Consider the following 16,987-nt stretch of genomic DNA (forward strand, 5'->3'; position numbering starts at 1 on the left):
AGAATCTTTACACATTTGTCTTCTTAAGACAGGGGATCTGGACTCCAGGACCCTATAAGGAGTGCCTGTGGTCTGTCTTGCACCAGGGAGTTGCCTCTGAGTGTTTGTCCTCACTACTTCCTGTGTGTCTTCATACCCAGGGCTTCCTCATAACCTTCACATCCAAGGGCCTGTGGTGGTCTTCACAGTTTCTGCGTCTGTGTGAGGTTTTTGGTGTGGTGCCCCACAGCAGCATGCAAACACTGGTTTTTAGTTCATATTTCAGAGAGTCTGAGGCTTGGTGTGGGGTGGGGAAACAAGCCCCAGTCTAGGAAAGACTGGATTTTCGCCCTGGTTTTCACATGGTGAAGAAAATTGGTTGACATTTGATTCATTGTTGTTCTAGCTAACGTCTGAGTCTTTAAGAAGCAAAATACCGTGTTTGTCATGAAAATGCAGCTTTAGGATAATTCTTTTTTTTTTTTTTTTTTTAGATTTTATTTATTTGACAGGGGTTGGGGGGGAGAAGGAACAAGCAGGGGGAGCGGCAGGCAGAGGGAGAAGCAGACTCCCCGCCTAGCAGGGAGCCTGATGCAGGACTCGATCCCAGGACCCTGGGATCATAACCTGAGCCCAAGGCAGACGCTTAACCAACTGAGCCACCCAGACGCCCTGCTTTAGGATAGTTCTTAAATCGTTTTGAAGTTTGACTAAGCGTTTCAAAGCCATATGTGTGTTCCTAAACAGGTTTACAATTGCATGCCAACACCTAACAGTAGCTTTTAGCGATAGACACTTGAAGAAGTTTCAACTTGAGAACACTGAAGATGTTCATGAAGAGTAGGTTGCATGGATGAGCATAATCAGTTCCTGGCCACAGCAGTGCATAGAGCTTACTCATTCTGGTGGGAAAGTCATGCTCTTCAGATTGAAAAATTGGAACATCATTACAGAAAATGGATTTTTATTTTAAACCATTGAGCAGAAATGCTGCCTGGCTTCATGATGGCTAGAAGACACCTTACGTATAATTAACTCAGTGGCAAATGCTTTTATCAACACACCCAAATGAGCAGCATCTCTTCTGATGCTGGATGACTTGAGCTCAGAGAAGGGGCAACATGGCGATGATGCTGGAGGGGCAGGCTCCACAGATCAGCTTCCGACCCCTCCCAGGTTTAGCCCTGCCACTCTGTATGTGCCTACTTTGGGGGCACTGGTTATATGACCAGTTCTCTTCCACTGATGCTGCAAGCACTCTTGAATTGAGAGAAAGGGCTATATGTTTTTTAGAGTTGAAGAAATTACAGACTTTCAGAGCTACTCATTCATTTGTTCAGTCTTTGAACCGGGATTATCTGCACAAGCACTGCTTGACCAGTATTTCTCTCCCAAGATCCCATTACAGCAGTGGTCTTCAGCTGGGAGCAGTTTTACCTCTCGGGGGATATTTGGCAATCTCTGGATGCATTTTCTTTGTCATAGCTGGGGAAGGGTATTGCTACTAGCATCTAATAGGGGAAGGTCATGGATTCTGTTAAATATCCTGCGAGGCACAGGACAGCCCCTACTGCAAAGACAGCGCAAAATGTTGATAGTGCTGAGGTTCAGAAGGCCTGCATTACAGAAAGGCACTGGTTAACATCAATTTGTAGGAGGCAAAAGATAGTAAAAGTTGGTGGTATAAATTAGGGGAAACACAGAGGCCCAACACTATTTAGCATTGATAAGGTTAACATTCATCTAATCAGCACCCTGATGTTAGTCTTTCCCTTACCATCAATGGGTGAGAAAAGGAAAACCCAGAGTAGGGATAACTTTCTTCCTTACTTGTTTAATTGGGAGCGAGATGAGATGGCTGAGATGAATGGAGCTAAGGTCAACTGGAAAATTTGGGATTTCCTTAAGAGTGTGGTTTGGGACTGGAATCCACGATGAAGGGCAGAACTAAAAGGTTGTTGCATTTGTCCGTTTACTGAATTTTCATCAGTTTTATTTTAGTCCTGCTAGGGAATCCGAGGTTTCTGAAAAAGGACTAAGGAAGTGGCACAGCTCCTTTGACCCTTCCTTACAAGAGGATACACTTATCCTCAAGTGAAGAAAGCCTCAGGTAGTTCCAGACAACTGACACCTCTGATTAGAGCCCTCTCCAGCTTCTGGATGCATCGCCTCCTGTCTGTTCTTTACTGTCTTTCGTATCACAGTGCCTGGCCTATCAGGTTTTATGGTTTTCCTTCCAATGCCTCCATTTATAAAATGTCATTAACCCATATGAGGGGATTAAATAAAATAACCAGTGGATAAGAACTCCCAAGATGAATTGAAGTGAGTGATTCTGAAGTTTATGAGTGTGGTAGATGGCATCGATAGGTTGAGTCTTCACCTGTTTTTCTCTTCCTCTAGACTTGACCCTGGAAGATTAGTTTCCCTTCTACTTGACGTGGTCTGATATTAACCAAGTCCGAGAGGTTTACCTGTAGAGTATGCACTTGTCTTCAGAGGTTAGGCTCTGATCTCATCAGCTCCATTAAGAGCATTTCTGGAAATGTGAGCCTTCGTTGATCATTAAGTTTGTTCCCCCTGGTTTAACTCTGTGTTCTGTCTTGTCCTCTGGGGCCCGGGCTTATGTCACATGTGCATGTCTTCTTCCCTCAACTCTAATGAAAGATCTTTGTGGATAGAGCTCATGACTTTTTCTTTGGTGGTTAGCATGCTGCTGAGCATACTGCAGGTGCTTAATAAGTGCTTCCTTGGTGGATTGTGTGAGATAATTCTATCTCTTTAGAAATTACATCAAAATAATATGCACAAAGGCAGTCACAATGATAGGGTATTAAAAAAACTTGAAAAGATTAATTACTACCAGCCATCCTAACATGGGGTAACACGGGGAACGGTAGCTTTTAAAAATAGTATGAGAACATATGCAGAAGTGAACACTATCCCTCAATAGCAGTAGTTTCTCAACCAAGGGAGATTTTGCACCCAGAGGACATTTGGCAATGTCTGTAGATATTTTTTGGTTGACAGTTGGAGGGATACTATTGGTATCTAGTGGGTAGAGCCAAGTATGCAGCTAAACACCCTAAATGCACAGGCCAGTTCCCCACAACAAAGAGTTGTCTGGCCTCAAATGTGAATAGTGCCCTGGTTGAGACATCCCAGTCCATAGCCTTGTGTGGACACCACCATGAACGTCCTTTACCACCTAAAGGAATGAGAACAAGCAAAAAAGCAGTGCCTATTTTTATATGGAAGAAACTATTATATATTATAAACTCCTAAACAGTGCGAACTGCAGCTATATACATAAACCAGAATGGTCTGACAGTTAAAAAGATGTGTGATAGCTGCTCATGTAATAAACGGTGCTTTATGTCTTTGGCCGTGACTTTGGGAGGAGAGGACAGTAAGTTGAAAGAATTCTCTTAAGGATGTATGCACCTTTCCATGATTTTAGAAAATGATGGGCCTTTGCTAACCCAGAAAGATGTATTTGAATATTACATTTTTGAAAGTCACATTTTTAATACACTGGAATTCCTCCGACAGGTTTGATAGTTAGAATGCTGTGAAGCATGCATCCTTCTGTTTTTTCAAATATTTTTAAAGCTTCCTTGAAGAATGCTTGATAATTTTTAAGGTATAAGAATAATGTGCTTTCCCTCCTGAAATTAACTTTGGGAGGTACTTTTGCTGCATTCAGTGGCAGAATGGTACAGTGGGAAGGACCGTTCACAGAGGGATCCTAGATGGGTCACCTTAACCATGCCCACCCCACACCCCCCACCCCCCAGGTTGCTCATTTTCAAAAAGGAGGACTAAGACTTGATGACCTTGGCTTTAAAATTCTATGTTCCTATAATTTTAGTATCAAATAGTAAAAAAAGAGATTGTTTGTGCAAAGTTTTTTATGAGAGAAATTTTGAAGGCATAAATTATTCCAGTTTGTTTCTTAGAAACTGAAGAAATAATCCTTTTCTACAAAGGCTCACTCCCAGTGTTTAAAGAAAGAAAGGAATTCCTGTTATAAGTAAACGTTGTCCCCACCTCCAAACAAAATAAAAAGGGTCAAGTAAAATTTACAACTGATTTTAAAATGTCATTGTTAGCTAATTTTGAAAATTTTTGCCTATTTTCTTCTATGTGTTTATACTTAAGTATAAAGAAAACATTTTAATAGTACTAATAATGCTGAGTTTTTCACACTAGCTTCCAGAAAATTGCTGTTTGTAGAGGTAAAACACATTTGAAAGCTTTATTAAGGTTTTTAGTCTACCATTTAGTAAGTTACTGGGCTCTGAATGAAAAGATGAAGCTTTCCTGTTTGCTGCATGGAAAATTAAATGGAACCTTGAAATTTCCTCCTTTTTCCTAAAGTGGCAATTCAGATATTCACAAAATTGAGGATGTTATAATATGCCAAGAAATGAAGCTTGCTTTTGTGGTGTCTCTATTCTGAAGAGACTGGGAATTTGGTTCTGGTATATTCCAGTTTCCACAGGGGCGTATTCTAGAACTCGGTATCAGGATTGCCTGAGTTGAAGATGCTTTTTGGATGGACCCAAAGATGCTAAGGCATCCAGTTACAGTTTGGATCTCATTCCCAGAGTTAATGTTGCCTACAGAGAATCGCAGTATGTGACATGGGAACATTCATAAAATAGTGTCTTTCCACCTAGCAGAGGTTAATTGAGAACCTCTTTCCACCTAGCAGAGGTTAACTGAGAACCTCCTGAGTGCAAGGCACTTAATATAAACAATATGTACAGTGGGGAATCAAAAAGTGTATTAACGGTCCCTATTTTCAATGAGTTCATGACCTAGCAGGAGGAAAGACAGAAGGGACCCATGCAAACTACTATAATACAAAGAATAAAGTAATACGGACCACTCGGAGTCACAGATACAATTCTAGGCTACCTCAGAAGAAGAAATTGTTTAACTTGTGGGAGCAAGAAAGTTAGACTCCACAGAAGAGGTGAACAATGAGCAGAATCACAAAAGTGGAGATGAATGACGTATGATGCATGGCAGATGAATCTGAGGTGTTGAGTTGACCAGAGCGAGAGGGGAAAGGAAGGAAGTAGTAGAGATATGCACAAGTGATGGGAATAATAAGAGAATAATAGAATAAACCAGGTTGAAATAGAATCTAGAGACAAGCAAACTAGTTAGGAGATGGACCATTTCTTGGGGAGAAAGAAAAAAAATGGTGGCCTAAATCGGGATAGTTTCCTCGAAATGAGAGGAAAGTATGAGAGAGTTGAGTGCAAGAATTGGCCAGTTTGGGTAGCTGGTTGGGTGTGTGGGTGAGCAGGGCCATAGAGTCAGCAAGATGAATTGGGGTTGGTTAGCCTGAGTAAGAGAATGGTGGTCTACTCTTAGAAGTAGGACTCCCAGGAGAAGGGGTGGGTTTGAGGGACACCAATGAGTTCTGTTTTGAACAGGTTAAGTTATATGTGCTCTCAGGAAGTAGCCAAGGCAGAGTTATAGTTGAAGTACAGGAAATTGCAAGCTCCAGAGAGGAATCCAGAAAACCTGTAACATTCTTAAAGGAGACATAGATCTTTTTGAGTCCCACATTTGGAATACCATATTGTGCATAATGTGTCCCACCGCAGGGAGCAACCCACAAACACCCCATGTGCAAACTGAGCACACGAGTAGGCTTGTGTCACCAGCTAAAATGCCTTGTTAACACACACCAGTTTTCACAAGCACAGGTTTTTCTCAAATCATGCCTCAAACAATTGCTGTCCGTAGTTGATCTTGAGGTCACTGTCAAATTGGATACAACATATTAAATCAGTGACTGAGCAAGAGCACCCATATGTTGAGGGGAAGAGTAAGACTGAGAATGGAACCTCAAGATTACCTGCATTTAGGATTGAAAAAGAAAAAAGAGTCAGAGAAGAAGGCAGAGACCAGAGAAGGAGAGGGAGAAAAGCAAGATAATTCAGGGAAGTCTTGGGAGGGGAGAGTTTCAAGGAGAAGGAGGCATTTCCTTCAGGTATCTCAAGTGCTGCCAAGAGGTTGAAAAGACTGCATTTAATAGTGGGAAGTTAGCAGTATCTCTCTGAGAGACAGATTTTGCTGGAAGAGAGAGAAAGGGGGGAAGCCGGGTCACAGATAACAAAGGAATGAGAAAGTGTAGCACAGAGTAGACTATCATTAAGTAAATTGAGGGGATGGAATGTTGTTAGAATGACAACCAGGTTGAAATAAAAGTGGTTTAACTTTTTTGGTGTCATTATACAAAGGAAATATGGGTGTGTTTGTAGATGCAGAGGAGAGTTTGGAGAGGAATGATAAAGAATAAAAACTGAGGGGCTCCTGGGTGGCTCAGTCGGTTAAGCGTCTGCCTTCGGCTCAGGTCATGATCCCAGGGTCCTGGGATCAAGCCCTCTATCGGGCTCTCTGCTTGGTGGGGAGTCTCCTTCTCCCTTAAGTTCTCTGTGTGTGCTCGCTCTCTCTCTCTCAAATAAATCTTTTTAGAAAAAGTAAAAATTGATGAAATGAGGACTTAGCAGAGGGTGGAGGGCACAGTTGGTGGCGGGATACCTTTTCTTGGAGAGGAGGATACTTTCGTCTGAAACATGAGGGATAGAAGACCCAGGAATGAGGCAAATGGCTTTGATTTTCTTCTCTTACAAGAAAAGACCATATGCAGAGAGCAGGGAGGAATTGGGAGCCCTAAGTGAAGGCTGAAGGAAGTGTCTGGAATTAGGCAGAGAGGGTGGAGGAAGAAAAGCCACATGTTGAAGACCAGGAAGTGGGGAAATTGGGTGTCCTAAGAGGGTGGAAGAATCTAAAGTGATTAACATCCCTGAAGCCCCTTAGCCATAGAGAGAGTGTCCTTCATTCAGCTATAAATGAAGGCTTTATAATGTGCTAAAGGTATGCATCAAGAGAAGCCTTATGCTTTAAAAAAATTGTTCTAATACGTGAAATAAAAACTAAAATTCTTAAGATTAAGTCATACTCATCATCATCTCACAACTAATCTTTAATTGAACACTTAACATGCCCCAAGCCCGATTTTGCCTATCATGAATGGTTTCATCTTTACAGCAACCCTGCTGAGTTTACCTTAAAGTAGTTTCCTTGTTTTGTGTTCTTTGTTTATTGTTTAAAAGCTATATATATATATACACACACACACACATAATATATATACACACAGATCATTTTTTGGCATATGCTAAGAGTGGATTAATTAACTTATGTGTACACACTTCAAAATTGGGTATGATATTTGTAAAAGGGTGATATATTTTATAAAAATACAGATATAAAGTATTTTTAAGAACTCTTCATAAAAGAGCTCAGTCTGTCAATTATGCTCATTCAGCAGCACATATACTAAAATTGGAGTGATACAAAGATTAGCATGGCCCCTGAGCAAGGATGACACGCAAATTCGTGAAGCTATCCATATTAAAAAAAAATTAATGCACTTGACTGGGCTTAGTAAGAGTTGGGTGAGCCTTCCATAAAACAGTTACTATTTGTTGAATTTCTTTTTCCTCAAAATGTTAACTTAGAGTTGAAATGCAAAAGAAGAGATTTGATACAGCATTTTGACATTTGACATTTTAAAGTAATTTCATTAGATCATCAAGCTCTGAATTATTGAAGATTGTTCTACTGTAAACAGTTCTTTCCATTATCTTTCTTTGAATTAGAAACAAGTTGCTTGCCATCTGCCTGCAAAAAGATAAATGTATTATGCGCTAAAATATACAAAGATTTTGGCATTATGTCTTCTCTGCTTTTTATTAATGAATGCTTTTGTTTAGTCTTACATCAGACCGAATAGAACAGATTTGTGTTTGGAATAGTTTAAAGCCAGGAACAAAATTCTCTGTAACCGCGTTGACAAAAATTCGAATCTCACCCGGGAAGAGTCATTTTCTTTTTTTTTTTTTTTAAGATTATTTATTTATTTAGGGGCACCTGGGTGGCTCAGTTGGTTAAGCGACTGCCTTCGGCTCAGGTCATGATCCTGGAGTCCCGGGATCGAGTCCCGCATCGGGCTCCCTGCTCGGCAGGGAGTCTGCTTCTCCCTCTGACCCTCCTCCCTCTCATGCTCTCTGTCTCTCATTGTCTCTCTCGCAAATAAATAAATAAAATCTTAAAAAAAAAAAATTTAAAAAAAAAAAAGATTATTTATTTATTTATTTATTTATTTATTTGACAGAGAGAGACACAGCGAGAGAGGGAACACAAGCAGGGGGAGTGGGAGAGGGAGAAGCAGGCTTCCTGCAGAGCTGGGAGCCTGATGCGGGGCTCGATCCCAGGACCCTGGGATCATGACCTGAGCCGAAGGCAGACGCCTAACGACTGAGCCACCCAAGCGCCCCGGAAGAGTCATTTTCAATCTTATTTCTACCCCAGCACACCCAAGGAAGGAAGTAGACTCCCAGAGTGGCTCCCAAAGACAGTGATTCCAGTCATGTGGAGACAGTTTTGCTGCCTGCTCTATCTCCAGTGTTGGTGCATCCAAGGTGCCCAAGAACCTACTCTTGATTAATTGGCTGGTTCTCAGTGGAGGGTGAGGAAGAGGTGTTTGACAAGGCCCACAAGGGATTCTGTATTATTTAGTCCTCACCCTTCAGCATTACCCACCCCATGAGGCAATTCATAATTAAAACATTTCAGTATAAACTAAGTCTAGTATTAGCCTTCTCAAAAGTGCTTCTATGTGCTGCCCAAAGAGATTGTCGCTTTCGAAGTTCTTCTAGCAAACCCGGGTAAATATGTGCTGAGGTATTGTCCTTATTCTTACAGTGTAAAGATTGCATGAATTAGAAGTCAAAATGCAGAAACATTCTGTGACAGTGTGGAGAAAAAGTATGTCTCAAGGTCAAGGTAACCACTGTTGCCTTTTCAGGAGTCAGTCAGAATGATGGCTGGCTGCCCAGAGACAGGGAGCCAATTCTGTGGTGTGGTTGCCATGTTCCAGGATCTGCCTGGCATTAAAGGCTGGAAGCCCAATTTTATTAGTATACCTAGAGGGATTGAGAGTCCAGGGATGACCGACTCATGCCAGCCTCATAAGAAACCGAGGTTTGAACCAAAATGTTGATTTAGCCTTTTCCAATAAAAGCTGTACTTTTCGAGTGTGCTCAGATCTGCCAACCAAGGCATTGCCTTCCCTGCGTGCTTATCTGTGGGAGAGCCGGATTATAGTGGGACAGTGGCACCGTGCGTGTGGGACCCATGCAGGGAGTAGGCTGATGATCTTAATGTCTGATGGCCTCCAACCCTGTGCTCAGTGCACCCGTTTTGACTGTACGGGAGGAAGTTCTGTTTGTCACACAAACTCCCTCACCTGTGACAGGGTCTGAGCCACACTGCCAAGTGGGGTCTTTTCCAGAGTTCGCTTTTGTAAAGATGAAATATCGGCGTTTTGTAGAAGTAAGTTCGATTGATTACGCTGTGCTCTGTTAGTTGCTGTCACAGCTCTGTCCCTTAGATTTGAAGCACTCCTCGTCTCTCGGGTCTTTGCTGTTGGCAGCTCATCCTCAACACTTACATTGTGATTTTCCCAGCTTCTCTCTTAGAGTTGTTCCTTCATTTGAAGGAACAGGGGCTAACACGTTTTCTGTCCCACGTCCTACTTAGGCATACTTTTGTGTCTCTTCATTCAACTGAGATCCCGGACTGAAAACTAACCTCCGACAGATAACTTTTTGGCATATCATTTAACAGTGGCATTTGAAAAATGTGCAACTGGTATATAAGTGAAGTATTTTAGAGTTCTCTAGTATTTTACTTACCTCCGTGGTTAACAAGTACTAAATTATAAATTCTGTACTTTGCTGTTTTAGAATTTCCATGGATGATTTTCTTTTGAGTATCTAAAAAATAATATGTATCTATTTAAGGGGGAAATGTCCTACTCTTACCAACTCAGTTTTTCTTTAAGAAACCGCTATTCTAATTCTGAAAGGGAGTATATGCTGTATCTGAAAAACATAGAGAAGAGAAGTGAAATATCAAAGAAGGAGGTCAGAAACAAAATACAGTAAATAAACAATATTTATACATTTAGCCACTTGCAAAATAGGGTTATATCTCAGGTTATTCTGTAAGGATGATTAGAAAGACTGAGAAGAGACCGTGAACTATCAGGTGTATTATCCTTTTAGCATGTCAGATCAGGTCAGTAAAAACGTGACCTCATAGAGCAACTTGTTACCTGCTCATTTCTCTGTTAGTTAAAGGGGGCTATGTAGCCAGTTTCGCTTTTTGGTTTTACTTTTAACAAAGAAATAGAAGCTTAAGAGGGCAGTGATTAAATATCTACATGTCTGTAACCTTTTAGAAGTTGTATAAGTATTGTCTGTTCCCAGGGTCATATCTTTCAAAACTATTGTTCATTACCTAACAGAATGAAAATATTTTAAGTGATATCCTATTAACAGCCAGGAAACACTTGTCCTGATATTAGTAGATTCGTGTTTAGCAGGCCAGTGCTGAGCTCTAACCTTTGTATATACTACTTCCATATGCATAATGTAAAAATCTGTAAAATTCTGACCCAAGAGAAACTGGTTACATTAAAATATATGGGTAGTTGTGCTTAGAGAATTGGACAGAATCACGGATGGGTTTATTGGTGTGTCAAGATTGAGACTTGGAAGAAACTGAAAGATCAAATGTGTGCTATGGCGCAGGTTAGTTATCTTTTACTGTTTTCATAGTGCTCTGAATCCAAATTGGGGCAGGGCTTATCTCAGATGTGATTTAGGATATTGAAGTTGTTTGTTTCAGGAAGCTCTCTTTCTGTAGTTCCTTGGAAATTTTTCAAGATGTTGGAAGAGTAAAACATGTTGTTATGTTAAAACATTTTGTGACCTAGTTTTGGCCTAAGTATAGTTTTGTACAGGCAAATACACAGGGGATTTAGGCTTTTACTCTAATAGCTAAATGAACTCAAATATATACTGAATGTAAATTGCTTTGAAGGCGATGGATCACAAGTTAATAGATTCTGGACCTTGTTTTTCCTTTCATGAGCAAGACATTCCTTGGAGTTAAGGGGAGATTTATATTAAAGAGTAGCAAATTGTTTCCCTCTTTTGGAAATAAGCAAAATCACCCTCTGATGATAAAATATTTCTTTAGCCTGTCAAGATAGTTACTGAGGAAAGAAGCAGGAGGGGGGAAATGAGGATAACTTATTTAGTAGCTTACTGTTTAGGAAATGAAATATATTTAATAAAAGTGCAATTGCCTTATAATACCATGTGACTCAAAAATAATGAGACAAAGAAAAAAATGAAAGACACCATACTAGAACTTATATGACCAAATAAATCTTGTCCCACAGGAGGCAGTCCAGTTTTTCTAGCTCTGTTCTAATTGAACAAAACATTTTCAGACTCTTTTGGAATTGTCTTCAGAACTGTTTTATGAGCCAAACCCCAAAATCAACATCTTTACTTTATTATCACACCTCTTTTTGGACCCAAAAGAATATTACTCAGCCTGATCCCCCACTTAATTTATCAGACTTGGCTCAGGCTATTTCCAAAAATACAGTGTGCTCTTTTATAGGACAATCGAATATTTTTATTCATTTGTTTATTCATTCAGTGATGGAGGCTCAGCGCCTCCAGTGAGTCAGGTATGTTGTGGTGACACATAGGAGTCTGGGTCTGGAAGTGGGAGGGGAGAAGGGAGACAAGTGAGGATCACAGAAGATGCTCACCCCTCAGTAGCCTTTGCAGATGAGCAGGAGGTTACCAGATGGACAGAGGAGAGCTTTGTAGACGGAGGTATCAGGCACAGAGCAAAAATCACGCACATTTCAGGAACTGCAAGTATTTCAGGATGGGTAGAATCTAGTTAAAAGATGAGAATGAGGGGCGCCTGGGTGGCTCAGTTGGTTAAGCATCTGCCTTCAGCTCAGGTCATGATCCCCGGGTCCTGGGATCGAACCCACGGTTGGGCTTCCTGCTCAGTGGGGTGTCTGCTTTTCCCTCTCCCTCGGCGCCTCTCATGTGCTTTCTCTCTCTTGCTCTGCTCTTTTTCTCAGAGGAATAAATTTTTTTTTTAAATGATGAGAATGGATTGGTAATTGGGGCGAGATCCTGAAGGCCTTAGTAAGCCATGGGATGGAGGATACAGTGGTTAAGAGTGAGGGTTCTCCTGCCTGATTATCTGAGTTCAAATTCTGGCTCCTTCATTTATAAGCTTTATGACACTGGGCCATCTCTGAATCTTCCAGCCTTAGTTCTTTTCTGTAAAAGAGATGATGCCTACTTTATAGGGTTAAGAGGTTTAAGTACGTAGACACAGATTAAGTTCTTTTAGAAATTTTTTATTTATTTAATTTTTTTTTCAGATTAAGTTCTTAGTACCATGCCCGGCATATAGTAACCACTCAATAAATGTTAGATTTTTATACTGTTACTTTTTTCTGTGGGCAAGAAACAATAATGGAAGTATTTTAAACAGCAGAATATACTTTTTTGCCTTGTGTAGCATTTGCCTACTCACTTCTTGAGATAGTCTCTTCCCTTGTTCTTTTTCTTTTTCAAATAGCTTTTTGACAAGTAATTGATATGCCATACAGTTTACCCAATTGAAGTGGGTGATTCGTTGATTTTAGTATATTCACAGGTTGTGCTAACCCATCACCATAATCTAATTTTAGAATATTTTCATTCCCCCTAAAAGAAGCCTCATCCCCATTAGCAGTCAATCCCCATTTCTTCTATCCCCCTGCTACCGCTCATCCTAGGCAACCTCTAATTTACCTTCTGTTCTTATATTTGCCTACTCTAGCCATTTCATATGAATGGAATCATTCAATATGTAGTCTTTTATGGCTGGCTTCTTTGACTTAGCATAAGGTTTTCAAGAGTTATCCACATTGTAGCATGTATCAGTCCTTTTTGGTGACTGAATGCTATTCCACTGTATGTATATTACACATTTTATTTATTCCTTCAACCTCTGATGGACATTTGGGTTGTTTCCATTTGTTGGCTATTATGAATAATGGAACTGTGAACATTCCTATACTAGTTGTTGGGTGGACATATGTTTTCATTTCTCTTAGGCATATATCGAGGAGTAGAATTGCTAGATCATAAGTTTGAGGAACTGCCAAACTCTTGCAGAGTGGCTGTACCTAATTACATCACTAATGTAGCACTATATGAGGGTTCCACTTTCTCTACATCTTTGCCAATATTTTTATTATCTTTTTAATTTTAGCAATCTTGGTATATATGGTTTTGCTTTGCATTTCTTAGTGACTAATGATGTGTGAACATCTTCTCCTGTGCTTTTTGGCCCTTATTCTATCTTTAGAGAAATGTCTATTCAAATCCTTTGCCCATTTTTATTTTACTTTATTTTCACGTTTATTGAGGTATATTTCACAACCTTGGCCCATTTTTAAGTTGGGTTATTTGTCTTTTGATTATTGAGTAGCAAGAGTTTTTAATATATTCTGGTTGCATGTCCCTTACCAGATAGGTGATTTGCAAATAGTGTGTCCCATTCTTTGGGCTGTCTTTTCATTTTCTTGATGATGTCCTTTATAACACAAATGGCTCTAATTTTGATGAATCCAATTTACCTATTCTGTCTTCTGTTGTTTGTGCCTTTGGTGTCGTATCTAAGATATCATTGCCTAACTCAGGGTCATGGAGCTTTACTCCTGTGTTGTTTTCCAAGAGTTTTATAGTTTTTAGCTCTCACAATTAGGTTTGTGATCCATTTTGAGTTCATTTTTATGTATGTTGTGAGGTGTAGGGGTCCAACTTCAGTATTTTGCGTGTGAATATCCAGTTATCCTGGCATGAATCGTTGAAAAGTGTATCCTTTCCCCAACTTTTTGGCACACTTGTTGAAAATCAGTTGAGCATAAACATGAGAGTTAATTTCCGGACTCTTCATTCTATTCCATTGCTCTGTACGTGTATCTTTATGGTAGTACCACACTGTCTTGAGGATAGTAGCATATAGTAAGTTTTAAAATTGAGAAGTCCTCCAACTTTTTCTTTTTCAAGATTATTTTGGCTAGGGAGCACCTGGATGGCTCAGTCGTTAGGCATCTGCCTTCCGCTCAGGTCATGATCCCGGGGTCCTGGGATCGAGCCCCACATCGGGCTCCCTGCTCAGCGGGAAGCCTGCTTCTCCCTCTCCCACTCCCCCTGCTTGTGTTCCCTCTCTCGCTGTCTCTCTGCAAAGTAAATAAATAAAATCTTGAAAATAAAAAAAAATTAAAAAAATTTTTAAAGTATATTACTTTTGATTTTTGCAGTGTCACTTAGAGAAATTTATCATAAGGTAACGAGACAATGTTACAAGAATAGGGGAATGGTTTAATAAGCTACATACATTTAGTGCAATTTAAAATGGTTTTATTATATATAAACATGCATATATAGAGACTCGTGAAAGCGTTTGGTACATGGTGAAATTTTTTAATTGCAAAACATTTATGTAAAGTGTGATTCTCTTTTTGTTGAACAACAGTAGAAAATAAGCTCCAAGGGAGCAGGGATCTTGTCTCATTGACATTGATATCCCCGGAAGAGAGTAGGAGCTCAGTAAATATTTGTTGGTTGCATTGGTCTCTCTCTTTACTGCTTCTCTTGCCTTAGTCTATCTCTGTTTCTTACCTGAGCTTTTGCAGACCCTACCAACTTGTTTTCCTCGCCTCCAGTTTTATCCCCTACAGTCCAACTTCTGTTCTACAGTCAGAGTGGTATTTCCAAGTGGTACATCTGGCCATGACATTGCCTACTGAAACATCCTTTGGTTCTTCCCCAGTGGTCCTAAGATAATTTCCAGACTTCCTAGCCTGGATTACCAACCCCTTCGTAATTTCACTTCTGTGTACTTTTCCAGCTCTTCTCTTGCCATTTTCCAAGATAATCACCAAGTCATGCCAAACTATCCACAATTCCCCAAATATGAATTTTCCTGCATACCTACATACCTTTGGACATACTGTTCTTTCTCCCCGGACCATGCCAAACTTCCCGTGTTTATCTGGCAAATTCCAGATCATCCTTTGAGATTCTGAGCCCCAGCTACATCCCCTCTAGGCACATAGGAGTGCCTCTTCTGCAGGGCTTCCATAACTGCAGAACTCTTTTGTAACCCCTAATATACAGGAGACAGACGTCTCTTTAGGGCTAGAGAGTTAGTGAGGGCAGAGACTATATAGTCTTCTGCCTTCAGCTCATCATCTAACTGCTGAACGGACTTCTGCTCTATCTCCATCTCAGGGCTTCCCAGTTTTGGTCTGAGGCCTGGTACCAATTTTCTATGATCTGTGATGAAATTAGAAAAATAAGAGCCCTGTGGTGAATTTTTCAGAAAGCTAAATCTGTTTACATTTTGGGTGTTAAAATGTGCTTTTTCTAATGAAATGATGTTGATAGTAGATGGTAGGGTATATTTATGTCTTTAGTTGACAACATTCTGTCAGAGCCCGAAATTTGCTGGAAATTTTACAGTTCCCTGAAAACCAAAGGTCTGGGAACAGTGCTGTATCTCATGGGGTGGCACCAAGTCCCCAAAGTCAAAAGCCTATGAGTCATCCTTGGCTTCTCCTCCTTCCTCATCCCTCCACCCCCGCCACATTCAGACACTTAGCAAGTCCTGCCAATTCAACCTCCTAAATATTTCTGGAATCTGTACTCTCCTCTCCATCCTTGCTGCCAATTCCTTAGGACAGGCCCTCTTTATTTTCCCTGTACAACTGCAACAGTCTCCTGACTGGTCTTCTTGCCACTGTTCCCCTCTTACCCATGCCCATCAGAACGAGCTATTTAAAAATTAGAAATGGATAAAAGTTCCTTATGGCATACAAGGTTTTTCTCTAGTGGGATTTCTTGCTTTCCTTTGTTCACACTGTCTCCTGGTTTTGAGTGCCCTTTCTTTTCCACTTTCTTGGGTAACTCCTATGTAAGTTCAGTTGTCACTTCCTCTACGAACCCTTTCTTACAAGTCTGAGTTAGGTGCCCCCTTGCCTATATCCCTGCCTCAGCATTTCCAGATTAGTTGGTAGTTCATCTTTTCATGTCTGCCTGCCCACTAGACTCCGAACAACTTAAGAAAATGTCTTTTATCCTTTGATCTTTCTATCCCTAGCACCCAGTACAATGCTAGAAAATAACAAATATTGAGTAAATGTTTGTTGGCCGAATGCATTTGTTTGGTATTATGATCAGGTGTACACTGTGGAAGATTTATGGACCAGACGGGGCTGAGTACAGGAAGTCTGCATGAGGCAGGGAACAGGGTAAAGGCCCTCTATAGAAGTTTAGACAAGAGTGATGAGTACCTGAACTCAGGAAATAGCAGTGGATAGAGAAACATTTAGGTGGTGGAATTGGTGCTTGATTAGATGTATGGGGTCATGGAAGAACCTAGGATTACTTGAAGGTTTCTGGGCTTAGAAAATTGGTTGGTTGGTGGTGTGGTTCACTGAAGTGTCTGTTCTAGACACTTTGAATTGAAATGTTTAGAATATTGGTTAAAGTTGTCCAAGCGGTGAGTGGGTATAGCGTTTGGGGAGAGAACTGTCTTGGAGAGACAGGTTGGGGATTCTGCAGCCTTTAGGTACTATATGAAGCCTTGGCCGCAAGGGAGATAATGATCAGTTGTTGTTGGCTGTGTCGTAGAGGTGGTGGTGCATTGGGTGGGAAGAGAATGGGATCATGAGATTCTAGATGTTGGAGGTCGAGATCAAGGAGAAAGAAGCATGTGAAGGTTCTGATTGAAGTCCTGGTTGTGTGTGTTGCAGGTCTATCATCTGGGCAAATTACTGTGTTTGCCTCCACTTCTCCATCTGTAAAATGAGAATAGTAACGCCTACTTAATTGGGATATTAAAAGAATTCAATGAGTTTGCATATGAGAGGTGTCGAGTATAGCCCTAGGCTCACTCTAGGGGCTCATAATGGTAGAGAGAAGATTCAAGAAAATATTTCTCAGGACCTGAAGGTGGTTTCAAAACAAAGAATTTT

The 16,987-nt window shown here is 40.5% G+C and overlaps 1 protein-coding gene and 1 non-coding gene across 5 annotated transcripts in view; both read left to right on the top strand.

Moving 5' to 3' along the window:
- The window catches only part of CDK6 (cyclin dependent kinase 6), a 239,780-nt gene that overhangs the window by 32,238 nt on the left and 190,555 nt on the right, over positions 1 to 16,987 (top strand). The gene's annotated exons all lie outside the window — the stretch shown is intronic.
- On the top strand, positions 7,322 to 7,424 carry LOC115940709 (U6 spliceosomal RNA). Its single transcript, XR_004075445.1, has one exon. It is a non-coding gene; the product is annotated as a U6 spliceosomal RNA (small nuclear RNA).

This window comes from Leptonychotes weddellii, chromosome 12 (assembly GCF_054177405.1).
Source record: "Leptonychotes weddellii isolate Sample4059 chromosome 12, ASM5417740v2, whole genome shotgun sequence".
Classification (NCBI taxonomy): Eukaryota; Metazoa; Chordata; class Mammalia; order Carnivora; family Phocidae; genus Leptonychotes; species Leptonychotes weddellii.